The following is an 18,164-nucleotide window of genomic DNA, read 5'->3' on the forward strand; positions in this document are numbered from 1 at the left end:
CCTTTGACATTCCCACCAACAGTGGATAAGTGTGCCTCTTTCTCCGCATCCTCTCCAGCACTTGTCATTTTCTGTTTTGTTGATAATGGCCATTCTGGTGGGTGTGAGATGATATCTCATTGTGGTTTTGATTTGCATTTCTCTAATGGCCAGGGACATTGAGCATCTCTTCATGTGCCTCTTGGCCATCCGTATTTCTTCTTCTGGTAGGTGTCTGTTCAAGTCTTTTTCCCATTTTGTAATTGGGTTGGCTGTCTTTTTGTTGTTGAGTTGAACAATCTCTTTATAAATTCTGGATACTAGACCTTTATCTGATATGTCGTTTCCAAATATTGTCTCCCATTGTGTAGGCTGTCTTTCTACTTTCTTGATGAAGTTCTTTGATGCACAAAAGCGTTTAATTTTGAGGAGCTCCCATTTATTTATTTCCTTCTTCAGTGTTCTTGCTTTAGGTTTAAGGTCCATAAAACCACCTCCAGTTGTAAGATCCATAAGATATCTCCCAACATTTTCCTCTAACTGTTTTATGGTCTTAGACCTAATGTTTAGATCTTTGATCCATTTTGAGTTAACTTTTGTATAAGGTGTGAGAGATGGGTCTTCTTTCATTCTTTTGCATATAGATATCCAGTTCTCTAGGCACCATTTATTGAAGAGACTGCTCTGTCCCAGGTGAGTTGGCTTGACTGCCTTATCAAAGATCAAATGTCCATAGATGAGAGGGTCTATATCTGAGCACTCTATTCGATTCCATTGGTCGATATATCTATCTTTATGCCAATACCATGCTGTTTTGACCACTGTGGCTTCATAATATGCCTTAAAGTCAGGCAGCGCGAGACCTCCAGCTTCGTTTTTTTTCCTCAAGATGTTTTTAGCAATTCGGGGCACCCTGCCCTTCCAGATAAATTTGCTTATTGGTTTTTCTATTTCTGAAAAATAAGTTGTTGGGATTTTGATTGGTATTGCATTGAATCTGTAAATCAATTTAGGTAGGATTGACATCTTAACTATATTTAGTCTTCCAATCCATGAACACGGTATGCCCTTCCATCTATTTAGGTCTTCTGTGATTTCTTTTAGCAGTTTTTTGTAGTTTTCTTTATATAGGTTTTTTGTCTCTTTAGTTAAATTTATTCCTAGGTATTTTATTCTTTTAGTTGCAATTGTAAATGGGATTCGTTTCTTGATTTCCCCCTCAGCTTGTTCATTACTAGTGTATAGAAATGCTACAGATTTTTGAATGTTGATCTTGTAACCTGCTTCTTTGCTGTACTCATTTATTAGCTCTAGTAGTTTTGTTGTGGATTTTTCCGGGTTTTCGACGTATAGTATCATATCGTCTGCAAACAGTGATAGTTTTACTTCTTCCTTTCCAATTTTGATGCCTTGTATTTCTTTTTCTTGTCTAATTGCTCTGGCTAGAACCTCCAACACAATGTTGAATAATAGTGGTGATAGTGGACATCCTTGTCTTGTTCCTGATCTTAGGGGGAAAGTTTTCAATTTTTCCCCATTGAGGATGATATTAGCTGTGGGTTTTTCATATATTCCCTCTATCATTTTAAGGAAGTTCCCTTGTATTCCTATCTTTTGAAGTGTTTTCAACAGGAAAGGATGTTGAATCTTGTCGAATGCCTTCTCTGCATCAATTGAGATGATCATGTGATTTTTCTGCTTTGATTTGTTGATATGGTGTATTACATTAATTGATTTTCTTATGTTGAACCATCCTTGCATACCTGGGATGAATCCTACTTGGTCATGATGTATAATTCTTTTAATGTGTTGTTGGATACGATTTGCTAGAATTTTATTGAGGATTTTTGCATCTGTATTCATTAGAGAGATTGGTCTGTAGTTTTCTTTTTTTGTAATATCTTTGCCTGGTTTTGGTATGAGGGTGATGTTGGCTTCATAGAATGAATTAGGTAGTTTTCCCTCCACTTCGATTTTTTTGAAGAGTTTGAAGAGAATTGGTACTAATTCTTTCTGGAACGTTTGGTAGAATTCACATGTGAAGCCATCTGGTCCTGGACTTTTCTTTTTAGGAAGCTTTTGAATGACTAATTCAATTTCTTTACTTGTGATTGGTTTGTTGAGGTCATCTATGTCTTCTTGAGTCAAAGTTGGTTGTTCATGTCTTTCCAGGAACCCGTCCATTTCCTCTACATTGTTGTATTTATTAGCGTAAAGTTGTTCATAGTATCCTGTTATTACCTCCTTTATTTCTGTGAGGTCAGTAGTTATGTCTCCTCTTCCATTTCTGATCTTATTTATTTGCATTCTCTCTCTTCTTCTTTTTGTTAATCTTGCTAAGGGCCCATCAATCTTATTGATTTTCTCATAGAACCAACTTCTGGCCTTATTGATTTTCTCTATTGTTTTCATGTTTTCAATTTCATTTATTTGTGCTTTAATCTTTGTTATTTCTTTCCTTTTGCTTGCTTTGGGGTTAGCTTGCTGTTCTTTCTCCAGTTCTTCCAAATGGATAGTTAATTCCTGAATTTTTGCCTTTTCTTCTTTTCTGATATAGGCATTTAGAGCAATAAATTTCCCTCTTAGCACTGCCTTTGCTGCGTCCCATAAGTTTTGATATGTTGTGTTTTCATTTTCATTCGCCTCGAGGTATTTGCTAATTTCTCTTGCAATTTCTTCTTTGACCCAGTCGTTGTTTAGGAGTGTGTTGTTGAGCCTCCACGTATTTGTGAATTTTCTGGCACTCTGCCTATTATTGATTTCCAACATCATTCCTTTATGGTCCGAGAAAGTGTTGTGTAAGATTTCAATCTTTTTAAATTTGTTAAGACTTGCTTTGTGACCCAGCATATGGTCTATCTTTGAGAATGATCCATGAGCACTTGAGAAAAAGGTGTATCCTGCTGTTGTGGGATGTAATGTCCTATAAATGTCTATTAAGTCTAGTTCATTTATAGTAATATTCAGATTCTCTATTTCTTTGTTGATCCTCTGTCTAGATGTTCTGTCCCTTGATGAGAGTGGTGAGTTGAAGTCTCCAACTATTATGGTATATGAGTCTATTTCCCTTTTCAGTGTTTGCAGTATATTCCTCACGTATTTTGGGGCATTCTGATTCGGTGCGTAAATATTTATGATTGTTATGTCTTCTTGTTTAATTGTTCCTTTTATTAGTATATAGTGTCCTTCTTTGTCTCTTTTAACTGTTTTACATTTGAAGTCTAATTTGTTGGATATTAGTATAGCCACTCCTGCTCTTTTCTGGTTGTTATTTGCATGAAATATCTTTTCCCAACCTTTCACTTTCAACCTATGTTTATCTTTGGGTCTAAGATGTGTTTCCTGTAGACAGCATATCGAAGGATCCTGTTTTTTAATCCATTCTGCCAATCTATGTCTTTTGATTGGGGAATTCAGTCCATTGACATTTAGTGTTATTACTGTTTGGATAATATTTTCCTCTAACATTTTTCCTTTTGTATTATATATATCATATCTGATTTTCCTTCTTTCTACACTCTTTTCCATATCTCTCTCTTCTGTCTTTTTGTATCTGACTCTAGTGCTCCCTTTAGTATTTCTTGCAGAGCTGGTCTCTTGGTCACAAATTCTCTCAGTGACTTTTTGTCTGAGAATGTTTTAATTTCTCCCTCATTTTTGAAGGATAATTTTGCTGGATATAGGAGTCTTGGTTGGCAGTTTTTCTCTTTTAGTATTTTAAATATATCATCCCACTGTCTTCTAGCTTCCATGGTTTCTGCTGAGAAATCTACACAAAGTCTTATTGGGTTTCCCTTGTATGTAATGGATTGTTTTTCTCTTGCTGCTTTCAAGATCTTCTCTTTCTCTTTGACCTCTGACATTCTAACTAGTAAGTGTCTTGGAGAATGCCTATTTGGGTCTAATCTCTTTGGGGTGCGCTGCACTTCTTGGATCTGTAATTTTAGGTCTTTCATAAGAGTTGGGAAATTTTCAGTGATAATTTCTTCCATTAGTTTTTCTCCTCCTTTTCCCTTCTCTTCTCCTTCTGGGACACCCACAACACGTATATTTGTGCGGTTCATATTGTCCTTGAGTTCCCTGATACCCTGTTCAAATTTTTCCATTCTTTTCCCTATAGTTTCTGTTTCTTTTTGGAATTCAGATGTTCCATCCTCCAAATCACTAATTCTATCTTCTGTCTCTTTAAATCTATCATTGTAGCTATCCATTATTTTTTCTATGTTTGCTACTTTATCCTTCACTTCCATAAGTTCTGCGATTTGTTTTTTCAGTTTTTCTATTTCTTCTCTATGTTCAGCCCATGTCCTCTTCATGTCCTCCCTCAATTTATCGATTTCATTTTTGAAGAGGTTTTCCATTTCTGTTCATATATTCAGCATTAGTTGTCTCAGCTCTTGTGTCTCATTTGAGCTATTGGTTTGTTCCTTTGACTGAGCCATATTCTCAATCTTTTGAGCGTGGACAGTTATCTTCTGCTGCTGGCGTCTGGGCATTTATTCAGATTTCTCTTGGTGTTGGACCCAGCAAGGTTGTAATATTTTTCTGTGAAATCTCTGGGTTCTGTTTTTCTTATCCTGCCCAGTAGGTGGCGCTCGTGGCACACGTTTGTCTGCGGGTCCCACCAGTAAAAGGTGCTGTGGGACCTTAAACTTTGGAAAACTCTTGCCGTCCTGGGGGTTCGCTAGCCGAACAGCTTGAGCCGGCCGGGGTCCGAACGCAGGGAGGGTTGCTGGTCGCCGCAGCCAGGGAAAGAGCCCGTCCGAATTTCCTAGTCGGCCCTGGGCAACAAGCGTGGCGGGAGGGCGCCAGCGGCAGCAGCCCACCCGGGAGAGTGCACGTTCCCCGGGAGTCACGGGTTTGGAAGGGGCCTCCCCCACCCGTCACCGTTCTCCGCGGCCTGGGGGTTTCCGATCCAATTCTCTCAGTTGGTCCGGGGGCTGCGCGTGGTGTGGGCGCCAGCCGCGGCGGTTTCAGGGGACCGCCTCTCCAATTCTCCCAGCCGGCCCGGGAAGGGGGAAGGGAGTAACTCCGGCCGCTTGCCACCCCGCCCGGTAAGGCCCGCGCGCCTCGGCGATCTCACCCGAGCTGCTTCTCTCAGCCAGCCAGCCGTTCCAGGATGGGGTACGCTGTCTTTTTTATCTCTGTTGTGGCTTTGGGCGCTTTCTGTATCGTTTCTACTCCCCTAGTAGGTGTCCTGGAGAAGAAACTAAGATCCGCGCGTCTTACTAAGCCGCCATCTTCCAGGAAGTCCCCTCGCCTCTTTCTTGACCCTCGTCCCTGTCCTAACCCTCATATCTGTCCCGACCCTCATCCCTTTCATGTCCTTGATGCTGAAACGCCCTTGTCACTGTCCCGAACCTTGTTGCTCTTCTATCCTTTATCACTGTCCCAACCTTTTCCCGACCTCATCACCGAAATAACTCTCATCGCTGTCCCAACCCTCGTCTCTGTCCTGACCCTCCTCCCTGTACTGACACTCGTCCCTGTCCCAAAACTCGTCTCTGTCTTGAACCTCGTTGCTCACCCGACCCTCATGTCAGTCATGACTCTCGTCCCAGTACTGACCATCGTCAATGTTCAGACCCTAACCCCTTCCCCAACCTAATTGCTGACCCGAACTTTGTTGCTGGCCCGAGCCTCATTGTTGTCCCTACCCAGGTTGCTGTCCCGACCTTTTCGCTGTCCAAACCTTCGTCCATGTCCCGACCCTAGTCCCTTTCCCGACCTCGTCTCTGTCCCAACCTTGTCGCTGTCATGACCCTCAACCCTGTCTCAACCCTTGTCCCTGTGCCAACTCTTGTCTTGGTCTCAACCTCGATACTGTCCCGACCCTCGTCTCTGTCCCAATCCTCATCTCTGTCCCAACCCTCATCTCTGTCCCAACCCTCATCTCTATCCCGACCGTCGTCCCTGTCCCGACCCTCGTCACTGTCCCGAACCTCATCCCTGTCCTGACTGCATCGCTGTACAGACCTGTGTCTCTGATTCGACCCTCGTTGCTGTCCTGGCCCTCATGCTGTCCTGACCCTTGTCCCTGTCCCAACCCTCGTCACTGTCTCAACACTCGTCACTGTCTCAACACTCATCCATTCACGACCCTTGTCGCTCTCCAGACCCTCGTCCCTGTCCTGACCCTCATCCCTGTGCCGACCCTCGTCTCTGTCCTGAACTTGTCTCTGTCCCAACCTTCGTCCCTGCCCCGACCCTCATCCCTGTGCCGACCCTCGTCTCTTTCCTAAACTCGTCACTGTCCTGACCCTTGTCCCTGTCCTGACCTTGTCACTGACAAGATCCTCGTCTCTGTCCCAACCTTCGTCCCTATCTCAACACTTATCCTTGTCCCGACCCTCGTCCCTGTCCCGACCCTCATCCCTGTCCTGACCTTCGTCCTTGTCCCAAACTTCGTCCCTGCCCTGACCCTCATCCTTTCCCGACCCTGTCTCTGTCCTGAACTTGTCACTGTCCTGACCTTCGTCCTAGTCTCAACACTTGTCCCTCTCCCGACCCTCGTTGCTGTCTCGACCTTTGGTCCTGTCTTGACCCTCGTCCCTGTCCCGAACCTCGTTCCTCTTCTGACCCTTGTCCCTCTTCCAACCCTCATCTTTATCCCGAACATCGTCCTTGTCCCGACACTTGTCATTGTCCCAACCCTCGTCCCTTCCCGACCTCATTGCTGTCCTGACCCTCACCCCTGTCTGGACCCTCGTACCTGTCCTGAACCTCATCATGGTCCTGACCTTGAAACTGTCACGACCCTCGTCCTTGTCCAGACCTTCGTCCCTGTATCAACACTCATCGCTTTCTTGACCCTCATCCTTGTCCTGACCCTCGTCCTTGTCACGACCATTGGCCCTGTCTCGACCCTCGTCTCTGTCCCTACCCTCGTCATTTTCCCGAGACTCATCGCTGTCCCAACCCTGGTCCCTTTCTCAACCTCATCGATGACATGACACTCGTCACTTGTCCGACACTAGTGGCTGTCCCAGTCCTCGTCACTGTTATGACCCTTGTCACTGTCCTGATCCTCGTCATTGTCATGACCTCATTGCTGTCCCGACCCTCATCGTTGTCCCAACCTTATCTTTGTCCCGACCCGCATGGTTGTCCTGACCTCGTCCCTTTCCCGACCCTCATCACTGTCCTGACCCTCATCCTTTTCACAACCTTCATCACTTTCCCGACCATCATTCCTGTCCCGACCCTCGTCCCAGTCACGACCTCGTCACTGACATGATTGTCGTCGCTGTCCTGACACTTGTGGCTGTCTGAACCTTGTCCCTGTCCCGAACCTCATCCCTATCACCACTTTTGGCCATGTCCCGACCCTCGTCTCTGTCCCAACCCTTGTCCGTGTCCTGACTATCATCCCTGTCCCTACACTCTTCCTTTCCCAACACATGTCATTGTGCTGATCCTGGTCCCTTTTCCAACCTCGTTGATGACATGACCTTCGTCGCTGCCCCGACACTAGTGGCTGTCCTGATCTTCGTCATTGTCACGACCTCTTTGCTGTCCTGACCCTTGTTGCTGTCCTGACCTCGTGCCTTTCTTGACCCTCATTGCTGTCTCGACCCTCATCCCTTTCATGACCCTTGTCCCTGTTCCGACCATCATTCCTGCCCTGACCCTCATCCCTTTCCCGACCTCATCGCTGACACAATCCTTGTTGCTGTTCCGACACTTGTGGCTGTCCAAACCTTGTCTCTGTCCCGACCCTCATCCCTGTCCTGATCCTTGTACTTGTTCCTTCACTCTCCTGACCCTCTTCCCTATATCAACCTTCGTCCCTGTCCCGACCTCATCACTGTCCCAACCCTCGTCCCTGTCCTGACCCTCATCCCTGTCCCGACCCTCATCCCTGTCCTGATCTCGTCTCTGACAAGATCATCGTCGCTGTTCCGACCTTCATCCTTGTCCTGACCCTCGTCCCTGTCCCTACTTTTGTCCTTGTCTTGACCCTTGTCCTTTCCCGACCCTTGTCTCTGTCCTGAAATTCATCACTGCCCTGACCTTCGTCCCTGTCTCAACATTCGTCCCTCTCCCGACCCTCGTCGCTGTCCCGACCCTCAGTCCTGTCTTGACCCTCATCCTTGACCTGAACCTCGTCCCTGTTCTGACCCTTGTCCTTCTTCTGACCCTTGTCTCTATCCCAAACATCGTCCCTGTCTCGACACTTGTCACTGTCCTGATCCTCGTCCCTTCCCAACCTCATTGCTGTCCCAACCCTCATCCCTGTCCCGATTCTCATCTCTGTTCTGACCATCATCCATTTCCCGACCTTCATCCCTGTCCCAATACTCTTCCCTGTGCAGACCTCATCGCTGTCCCAACACTCACCCCTGTCCGGACCCTCATACCTTTCACAACCCTCATCATGGTCCCAACCTTGTCTTTGTCATGACCCTCATCCTTGTCCCTACCTCCGTCCCTGTATCAATGCTCGTCGCTTTCCCAACCCTCGTCCCTGTTCCAACCTTCGCCCCTGTCACGACCCTCATCCCTGTCCTGATCTCGTCTCTGACAAGATCATCGTCACTGTCCCGACCTTCATCCTTGTCCTGACCCTCGTCCTTGTCCCGACTTTCGTCCCTGTCTTGACCCTCATCTTTCTCGACCCTCGTCTCTGTCCCGAAATTCTTTGCTGCCCTGACCTTCGTCCCTGTCTCAACATTCGTCCCTCTCCCGACCCTCGTCACTGTCCCGACCTTCATCACAATCCTGACCCTCATCTCTGTCCTATTTCTCGTCCCTGTCCCAACCCTCGTCTTTGTCCTGACCCTCGTCCCTCTCCCATCCCTCATCTCTATCCCAACCCTCTTCACTGTCTTGACCCTCATCCCTGTTCTGACCCTCATCCTTGTCACAACCCTCATCGTATCCCGAACTCGTCCCTGTCCCAAACCTCATCCTTGTCCCGACCCTCTACCCTGTCCTGACCTTCGTGCTGTCCTGAGCCTCGTCTCTGTCCCAACCCTCATCCTTTTCCCGAGCTCGTCGCTGAAATCACCCTCATCACTGTCCCGACCCTCGTCACTTTCCCGACCTTCTTTGCTGTCCTGACACTCGTCGCAGTCCTGACCCTTCTCCTTGTCCCGACACTTGTACCTCATCCGACCCTCATCGCTATCCCGACCTCATCCTTGTCCCGACCCTCGTCCTTGTCTTGACCTTCGTCGCAGTCCTGACCCTCGTCTTTGTCCCTACCCTCATAGCAGTCATGACCCTCTTCCCTGTCCTGACCCTCGTCTCTGTCCCAACACTCATCTCTGTCCCAACACTCATCCCTGTCCCGACCCTCGTCCCCGTGCTGACCCTTGTGTCTGTTCCGACCTCTTCACTGTCACGACCCTCAACGCTGTCCCGACATTTGTCCCTCTCTCGACCCTCATCCCTGTCATGACTCTCGTTGCTGTCACAAACCTTGTCACTGTCGTGACCCTCATCCCTCTCCCGACCCTCGTCTCTGTCCCGACCCTCATCCCTTTCCCATTCTCATTGCTGAAAAACCTTCATCACTGTCCCAACCTGCATCCCTGTCCCAACCCTGGTCCCTGTCCCAACCCTCGTCTCTGACCCAACCCTCGTCCCTTTCCCGTCCTCATCGCTGAAACACCCTCATCACTATCCCAAACTTCATTGCTGTTCCAACCTTCGCCCCTGTCCTGACCCTCATCTCTCTCTTGGCCCTCGTCTCTGGGCTGACCCTCATCACTGTCACAACCCTTGTCCCTTTCCCGACACTCATCACTGTCCCAACTGCGTTGCTGTACAAACCCTTGTCTCTGACTCGATCCCCATCACTGTCTTGACCCTTGTGTTGTACCGAACCTTGTCGCTGTCCTGACCGCATCACTGTACAGACCTTTGTCCTGATTCAACCCTCGTTGCTGTTCTGACCTTCATGCTGTCCTTACCCTTGTCCCTGTCCCGACATTCATCACTGTCCCAACTGCATTGCTGTACAGACCCTTGTCTCTGATTCAACCTTTGTTGCTGTCCCGACCTTCGTCCCTGCCCGACACTTGTCCCTGTTCTTGACCCTCGTCACTGTCTCGACACTCGACACTGTCCTGACAGTAGTCCCCTCATGACCGTCCTCACTCTCCAGACCCTCGTTGCTGTCCTGACCCTCATTCTTGTCCTGACCTTCGTTCTTGTCCCGACCAACTTTCCTGTCCCGACTCTCTTCCCTGTCCTGACCTTTGTCGCCGTTCCGACACTCGTCTCTGTCCCGACCCTCATCCTTGTCCCTACCTCATGGCTGAAACAACCCTCGTCACTGTCCCGACCCTCATTGCTGTCACGACTCTCTTCCCTGTCCCAACACTCGTCGCTATCCCAACCATCACCCCTTCACAACCCTCGTTGCTGTCCTGACCCTCGTCCTTATCCCAACCCTCATCCCTGTCCTGACCCTCGTCCCTGTGCTGACCCTCATCTCTGTTCCAAACTCGTCACTGTCCCAACACTCGTTTCTGTCCTGACCCTCATCCTTGACCCAACCCTCTTCCCTGTGCTGACCCTCGTCTCTGTCCCAAACTCATCGCTGTCCCGACCCTTGTCCCATCCCAACCCTGGACACTGTTCTGACCTTACTCCTTGTCCCGACCTTCGTCTCTGTCCTGACCTCGTCGTTGTCTCGACCCTCGTCACTGTCCTGACCCTCGTCGCTGTCTCAACTGTTGTCCTTTCATGACCCTCATCGTTGTCCCAACTTTTGTCCCTATCCCGACACTCGTCCTTGTCTCGACCCTCATCCCTGTCTCGACTCTCATCGTTGTCCCGACCTCCTTGCTGTCCCAACCCTCATCCCTGTCCTGAAACTCATCCCTGTCCCCACCTTCATACCTGTCCCAACCCTTGTTGTTGTCCAGATCTTGTTGCTGTCCTGTCCCTCATCCCTGTCCCGATCTTGTCACTGTCCTGTCCCTTGTCCCTGTCCCGATCCTCATCACTGTTCCGACCATCATCATTGTCCTGACCCTCGTCTCTGTCCTGACACTTGTCCCTGTTCTGACTCTCGTCCATGTCCCGACCCTCGTCTCTGACCCGACCCTTTTCCTTATCCAGACTTTAGTCACTTTCCCGACCCTCTTCTCTGTCCCAACCCTTATCCCTGTCCCAACCCTCTTCTCTGTCCTGACCCTTATCCCTGTCTCAACCCTCTTCTCTGTCCCGACCCTTGTCTGTTTCCCAACCCTTGTCTCTATCCCAACCCTCGTCGTGGTCCTGACCCTCGTCCCTGTCCCAACTCTCGTCCCTGTCCCGACCCTCGTCATTTTCCCGACCCTCAGTGCTGTCCCGAACCTCATCCCTTTCCCGACCCTCATCGTTGTCCCAACCTCCTCGCTGTCCCAACCCTCATGCTTGTCCTGAAACTCATCTCCATCCCCACCTTCATACTTGTCCCGACCCTCGTTGTCCTGACCTCGTCCCTGTCCTGTCCCTCGTCCTTGTCCCGATCCTTGTCCTTGTCCTGACCATTGTCACTGTCCTGACCCTCATCCGTTTCCCAACCTGGTTGTTGTCACAAACCTCGTCGCTGTCTGGACCCTCGTCTCTGTCCCGACCCTAGTCTCTGTCCCAACCTTCGTCATTGTCCGAACCCACGTGTCTGTCCCGCAACTTGTCTTTGTCCTGACCCTCATCACTGTTCTGACCCTCATCACTTCAAGAACCTCGTCGCTGTCTGGACCTCGTTTTTGTCCCGAATCTCATCTTTGTCCCAACCCCCATCCCTGTCTCAACACTCTCGCACTCCCGACCTTCGTCGCTGTCACAACCCTCGTCCCGTCCTGACCCTCGTCCCTGTCCTGAACCTCGTCCCTGTCCTGACCCTTGTCCTTTTCCTGACCCTCGTCCCTATCCCGACCTTCGTCCCTGTCCTGACCCTTGTCACTGTCCTGACCCTTGTCCCTTTCCTGACCTCATCACTGTACCGACCCTTGTCTCTGTCTGGACCCTCATCCCTGTCCTGACCCTCGTCCCTGTCCCACCCCTCGTCTCTTTTCCGACCCTCGTCTGTTTCCTGACTTTTGTCCCTGTCCCGATCATTGTCACTGTCCCAACCCTTGTCACTCTCCTGACCCTTGTCACTGTCCTGACCTTTGTATCTGTCCCGACCCTCGTCTCTTTACCAACCTCATCATGTAAATGACCCTTGTAGCTCTCCCGACCATTGTCAGTGTCCTGACCTCGTCACTGTCCTGACACTCGTCCCTGTCTTAGCCTTCATCACTGTTCTGACCCTCGTCATTGTCCCGACCTCATCTCTGTCCTGACCCTTGTTGCTGTCCCCACTCTTGTCTCTCTCCCAATCTTCCTGTCTGTCTCAACCCTTGTCACTGTTCCAAACCTCGTCGCTGTCCCGACCTCGTTGCTGTCCCAAAATCGTCATTGTCTTGATCCTCGTCTCTGTCCCAACTCTCATCCCTATCCTGACACTTGTCACTGTCTTGACCCTCATCACTGTTCCAACCTTCGTCACTGACCTGACCCTTGTCTCTGTCCCAACCCTCGTCCCAGTCCCGGCCCTCGTCTCTGTCCCAACCCTCGTCACTGTCATGATGATTGTCACTGTCCCGACCCTAGTCCCTGTCCTGACATTCGTTGCTTTCTCAACCTTCATCTCTGTTGTGAATCTCATCTCTGTTCTGACCCTCGGCCCTGTCCCAACACTCGTCCCTGTCCTGATGATTGTCACTGTCGTGTCCCTCGTCCATGTCCTGACCCACATCTCTGTCCAGACACTTGTTGCTGTGGCGACACACTTCCTTGTCCCAACCCTCTTCATTATCCCAAACTCTTCACTGAAACCACCCTCATTGCTGTCCTGATCCTCATTGCTGTCCCGATGTTTGTCACTGTCCCGACCCTCATTGCTGTCACGACTTTCATCGCTGCCCGATCTCGTCTCTGTCCCAACCCTTGCCCCTGTCGTGACACTCGTCACTCTCCCAACCATCAAACCTTCACAACTCTCATCGCTGTCATGACCCTCATTGCTTTTCCAAACCTCGTCCCTGTCCTGAACCTCTTCCCGGTCCCTACCCTTGTCCCTGTCCAGACCCTTGTCTGTATCCCGACCCTCATCTCTGTCCCGACCCTCGTTGCTGTCAGGATCCTCGTCCCTCTCGCGACCCTCGTCCCTGTACTCTACCTCTTCCCAGTCCCTACCCTTGTCCCTGTCCCGACCCTTGTCCTGTCCCGACCTTCGTTGCTGTCTCAACCCTCGTCCCTGTCCTGACCTTCATCCCTGTCCAGACCCTCGTCACTGTCCTGAGCCTCGTCAATGTCCCGGCCTTCATTGATGTCTCGACCCTCTTCCCTTTACCAACCTCGGTGCTGAACCGACCCTCATCTCTACCCAGTTCATCATCCATTTCCCGAATCTCATCACTGTCCTGACCCTCGTCCTTTTTCCTACCCTCATTGCTGTCCCGACATTCATCACTGTTCCAACCATCATCCCAGACCCAACCCTCGTTGCTGTCTAGAACCTCATCTCTGCCCCACCCTTGTCACTGTCTGAACCTCGTCACTGTCCCGACCTTTGCCTCTGTCCGGACCATCGTCACTGTCTTGACCCTCGTCATGATCCCAACCTTTGCTGCTGTCCCAACCCTCATCTCTCTCCCAACCCTCATCACTCTCCCGACCCTCTTCCCTGTCCCAGCCCTCATCTCTGTCCCGAACCTCGTCTGTGTCCCAACCATCATCCCTGTCCCGATCCTTGTCAATGTCCTGACCCTCGTCACGTCCTGACCACTGTCTCTTTCCCAACCTCTTCACTGACATGACCCTTGTGCCTGTCCCAACCCTCGTCCCTCTCCCAGTCTTCATCCTTGTCCCGACCCTAGTCACTTCCACGACCCTCGTTGCTGTCCCGACCCTTGTAAAATTCCCAACTTAGTGACCTAAACAATCCTCATTGCTATCCTGACCTCGTCGCTGGCCCGACCTTCGTTGCTGTCCCAACTCATCACTGTCCAGACCCACATTGCTGTACTGACCTCGATGCCATCCTGACCATCGTCGCTGTCCTGAACTTCATCCCTTTCCCGACCACATCCCTGATCTGAACCTCATTGCTGTCCCAACCCTCGTCACTGTCCCAACCTTCGATCCTGTCTCGACCCTCATCCCTTTCCCGAGCTCATCTCTGTCCCAACCCACATCCCTTTCCTGACCTCATCCCTAAAACGACCCTCTTGCTGTCCCAACCCCCATCACTGTCCTAACTTCGTCCTGTCCTGACCTTCATCCCTGTCTGACACTCATCGCTGTCCTGAACCTTGTCACTGTCCTGACCCTCAACTTTGTCCCAACCCTCATCGCTGTCCCAACTTTTGTCCCTGTCCTGACTCTCGTCCCTTTCCCAACCCTCGTTGCTGTCATGACCCTCATCTCTGTCTTGACACTCGTTCCTCTCCTGACCCTCATTGCTGTCCCAAACCTTGTCATTGTCCCGACCTTGTCACTGTCCCACCCTCGTCTCTGTCCCATCTCTCATGCCTGTCCCAACATTTGTTGCTGTCCCAACCCTCATCCCTTTCCCGACCTCGTTGCTGACCCGACCCTCGTCGCTGTCCATACCCTCATCGCTGACCCAACCTTCATCTCTCTCCCAACCTTTGTCTCTGTCCCGACCCTCATCACTGTCCTGAACCTCATTGCTGTCATGACCCTCGTCTCTGTCCCAACCCTCGTCCCTCTCCCAACCCTCATCTCTGTCCCGACCCTCATCGCTGTCCTGAACCTCATCGCTGTCATGACCCTCGTCTCTGTCCCAACCTTCGTCCCTGTCCTGAACCTCGTCCATGTCCCGACACTCGTCACTGTCCCGATCCTCATCACTGTCCTGATCCTCATCACTGTCCCGACACTCGTCCTTGTCCCGACCTTCATTGCTATCCCAACCTTCGTCCCTCTCCCAACCCTCATCATTGTCCCGACCCTCATCTCTGTCCCGACCCTCGTCCCTGCTGTTGTGACTTAAAAGAGCCCCGGACACTGTGCCAGGAGCCAGTATAGCCACATCCCTGTAAAATTTCATTTACAACGCCACCTGGCCCAGGTCACCAGGAGCCCTGATCTCAGTACAGGGGGTGGAAATGCAGCACTGAAGGCAAACCAGTGACTCCGCTCTTGGGGCTCTGGAGGTGACAAGGGAGGACGCGAGCACAGGATAAACACACGGACAGGTGGTGGAGTGTGTGCAAGATAAACACACGGATGGGTGTGGAGTGTGTGCCAGACAGACACATGGATGAGCAGTGGTGCCAGTGCAGAACAGACACATGGATGGGGTTGAGTGTGTGCAGGATAGATGCACGGACAGAGGTGGAATGTGTGCAGGACAGACACATGGATGGGGGTGGAGTGTGTGCAGGACAAACACATGGATGGACGGTGGTGCCAGTGCAGGACAGACACACTGATGGGTGTGGAGTTTGTGCAGGGCAGACACACAAATGGGGATGGAGTGTGTGCAGGACAGATACACGGATGGGAGTGGCACCAGCTCAAGGACTTTGTAGGTGTCTCCTGGCAGATGACCCACAAGCAGCTGCCCTGAGCCCTTAGGGGACACCGCAGGTCTCCTCCTCACACCCCGAGTCCTTGCAGGTGGGGAGAGCTCCACATCTGGACTAGTGTGAAGGGACAAGGGAGCTGCTTCCTTCCCCCAGGGGTCTGGACAGCTCCCCAGCCATGGTCTCGTGACCCTGGAAGCCTCCCACAACTTGGTTGCACCTTGGCTCCCCACCCCTCAGCCCCAGACCTCCCATCTTTTCCTTGATATAGGGGGATGACAGCTCATCCTGACCCCCAGCTGCTCTCACATGGGTCACCTGGGCTGGGGGTGGGCGAGGCCAGACAGGGCAGGACACCTCTGCCTTGGGGGGCCGAAGATGGGGCCACCGACCTGGGGATGCCGAGTCCCAGCTGCTGCACCCCAACATCTCACCACGACTCTGGAGCCCTGGGGGAGCTCAGGGACAGGCGGTGGCTGGCGTGGCAGCAGCTGGACGGGCCCGACCTCCCCTCCTGCCTGGACTCAGGAGTGTTGGATGGACTACTTGGTCCTTTAAGTGTCCTCCTGTGGCTACTGTGTCCTTGTCCCCAGGTGCCGGGAGTGCCTTTCCCTGCTCTAAGCACTTCTACCTCAGCTGCGTCCCAGTTCCCCAGTGATGCCACCCCCAGCCCAGCACTTCCCGTCCCGCAGTGTCCCCAGGCTGGTGCTCCACTTCCCAGCCCATCTCCCGGGCCCCCAGCTGCTCCCAGCCAGCTCCCTCGGCCTTGGCCTCCCCACAGCATGGTCCCACCGTAGCCCCGGGTGCACCCCACTGGACAGTCTCTCTTGCTGCCCAGATGAAGGGAGAGGGCAAAGAAACCAAAGAAGGGGTTGTCCACCCTGTCACAGGCCCGCGTCGTCCAGCTTCGGCTGGACACAGTTTGCCCGCCACCCTCCCTCCCAGGGCCACCACCTCACTGCCCCACTGTCCCTGCTGTCCCATTGTCCCCACTGCCCCCACTGCCCCCACTGCCCCACTGTCCCTAATGTCCTCACTATCCTCACTGTCTCACTGTCCTTACTGTCTCACTGCCCCCACTGTCCCGCTGTCCCCACTGTCTCGCTGTCCCCACTGCCCCCACTGCCCCACTGTTCCCACTGCCTCCACTGCCCCCACTGCCCCCACTGTCCCACTGTCCCCACTGCTCCCACTGTCCCCATTGTCTCGCTGTCCCCACTGTCCCACTGTCCCCACTGCCTCGCTCCTTCACTGTCCCCACTGCCCCACTGCCCCACTGTCCCATTGTCCCCACTGCCCTGGAGAAAAGAGAGACTTGCTGCAGCTGCCCAGACTCCTCAGCGTCAGAGATTCTGCCCGCCCCTTCCAGGCCACCCCTTCTGGGCCTCTCCCGGGCCTTGGCTGGGCCCATGCCACCTGCCCGCCACACGGGAGCCGCCACCTGGGAGCCTGCACCAAATCTGGGCGCAGGTGCCTCATGCTCCCCCCTCCGTGGAGTGAGGGCCTCCCTCCAGGGCCCACTGTTGCCTCGAGGTGTGTCCCTGCCCTGGTGTCCCGCGTCTCCCATGCACAGATGCCCCCCACCCACTTCCAGCTGAGCACTCCCCAGCCCAGCCCCGGCCCCACCCCCAGCGCAAAGCAGGTGTGTTGGAAGGGGTAGGAAGGAGCTCCCTTCCGTCCCCAGAAAGAGAGGCCGGTTCTGAAGCCCCTGAGCTTGGGGGGGAGGAGAGAGACAGGTCCCCAGCATGGGGGGTAGCACTTTGGGCAGAGCGCGGCGACTTTTCCACACCCGAGAGAAATGGCGAAGGGAGAAACTGAGGCACACGTCACACGTCAGGACCCACCTTGTGAACCCGTCTCCAGAAACAGGGCTCGCAGGGCCTTCCCATGGGCCCCAGGGAATGGACAGTGCCACACGTTCAAGCAGCACCTCAGGGGCGGCCCCCAGGGGCCCCGGGCCAAGGTCAGGGGCGCAAGGCTGAGGGGCTTCCACCTGCTCCTCTCCAGACACTCACGGGTTTCCCAGGAAGGGGAGCCACAGCGCAGGTATGCCTGGGCCCAGTCCCGGGCAGAGCCCTCTCTAGCTGCCCCCTGTGTGCCGTCACTGCCACCACAGCCCCCGAGCCCGGCTCTGCAGCAGCCCCCACCCCGCCCGCGGGCACCTCACTGCGGCGGGCTTCTGCATCGCTCCAGGAGTTGGAAGCCGCTTCTCCCTGGGTTCCCCTGCTCACTTTGACTCTTACCCACTCTGAAGGTCACCTCTCCAGGGCAGCCCTCGGCAGCATTTCCAGCCTGGACCTGGTGTCTGCGTGGCCTCCTCTGTGATGGAATTGCACCTTTGATAAATCTCCAATCCCATCTGAAAAGATGCATTTCCTTGTCATTAACACCTTGAAACGGGGTTCTGGAGCCTCATTTCTCTATGTCCAGAACAGACAACAGGCACTCAGACCCAGCAGGGGTTTATTACCTAATCTGGAGAAAGAACAAAGATGCTTCCCAGGAAGAAGGAGGCAGGGCCACCATGATCAGAAATGGGGAGCTGGACGATTAATTTAAGGTGAAGCCCCTGCAGGAACAGCCAGAGCTCAGGGACGGATTTTGGAAGAGGTACGTGGATTTACTGTGATCTCAAGAGAAATGAAAGGA

General features: G+C 52.1%; 1 long non-coding RNA gene across 1 annotated transcript in view; it reads right to left on the reverse strand.

Annotated features, from left to right (window-relative positions):
- The window catches only part of LOC143676665 (uncharacterized), a 49,110-nt gene that overhangs the window by 8,128 nt on the left and 22,818 nt on the right, over nt 1-18,164 (reverse strand). The window contains exon 2 of the long non-coding RNA XR_013172244.1: nt 17,759-17,874. This is a non-coding gene — a long non-coding RNA (uncharacterized LOC143676665). The remainder of the gene's footprint in view (nt 1-17,758; nt 17,875-18,164) is intronic.

The sequence above is a fragment of the Tamandua tetradactyla genome, chromosome 3 (assembly GCF_023851605.1).
Source record: "Tamandua tetradactyla isolate mTamTet1 chromosome 3, mTamTet1.pri, whole genome shotgun sequence".
NCBI lineage: Eukaryota > Metazoa > Chordata > Mammalia > Pilosa > Myrmecophagidae > Tamandua > Tamandua tetradactyla.